Source organism: Echinops telfairi, unplaced genomic scaffold (assembly GCF_000313985.2).
Source record: "Echinops telfairi isolate 266 unplaced genomic scaffold, ASM31398v2 ScPeMD7_7458;HRSCAF=8496, whole genome shotgun sequence".
Taxonomy (NCBI): domain Eukaryota; kingdom Metazoa; phylum Chordata; class Mammalia; order Afrosoricida; family Tenrecidae; genus Echinops; species Echinops telfairi.
In genome coordinates, this window is record NW_022111358.1 from 47,259,819 (window position 1) to 47,260,910 (window position 1,092).

Genomic DNA, 1,092 nt, shown 5'->3' on the forward strand with positions numbered 1-1,092 from the left:
TATTTTATCCCAACCTGGTCCCACTTCTGTAGTCACACCTGTAACCGGGATGTATGGATCCGCCATCGACCATGAGGTTGGGACGGTTTCCTTTGTTGCAGGGTTTATTGAATAGCATCCTGACAGTGAATCCCCTGGGGCCATGATGTCCTCCCTGGACCGGATGATGTGCCTGTATCTTCGTGTTGCCTGTCCCTTTTGTTGTGGTGGGGTGCTATGAGTGGGCTCTGATCCACAGTGACCCAAGTACACCAGCCTCACAGTGGTCCTTGTGCCTGAACCCTTGGCTGTAAGCACTGTGTCCAGCCATCTCGTGGAGGGCCTTCCTCTTTGTCTGTCCTTCTCCAGGGACGGGTCTCTCCTGACAACATGTCCAAAGCACGCGAGGCGAAGTCCCATCCTCAGTTCTGGGAGCATGCTGGCTGGGCTGCTCCAGGGCACATCTGCTTGTTCTGCTGACAGGCCACGGCAGTCAGTGGTCTTCTCCAGCACCACCATCCACACGCAGGGATTCTCTCCGGTCTTCCTTCGTCAATACCCAACTTCCATGTGCCCGTGAGGCAATGTAAAACACACCGGGCACCCTCTAGTCTTCAAAGTCCCTTTTTAAGACTTAACAGATAGATGTTCTCCTTAAATTATATTTGGGATTGGGGGCTCGTTTGTACCTTAAGACAGGTTTGGGTTTTGAATCCAAAGTGTGACTGGAAGGGGAAGGAGACTTGCATGGTTGGCACTTGGTCCTGCACAAAGGTGGCGGCTGCTACGTGCGGTGGCATGGGCTGTCCTCACGAGGGGGGCTCAGGCTTTGGGTCACAAGCGGATCCTGGCCAGGCCGGGTGCCGATTTCCCCTCCCACCACCCAGGGGTGCACTCAGAGCATGGAATGGGAACTCCCCACTTTTAGGGAACTCCTCCAAGAATTAGGAAACTCCTTAAAAATCTTAGGGGATTTAGGGAACTCTCCTTCCTGCCCGGATGCTCAGTCCCAATTAATCCTCATCTCGCCTGCCGCGGGCCCTTTAAGGTCGCCTTGGAGGACCCGGTTTCAAAACCGAAGGCGACCTTCTACCTGCCGTCTCGATGGTCAGG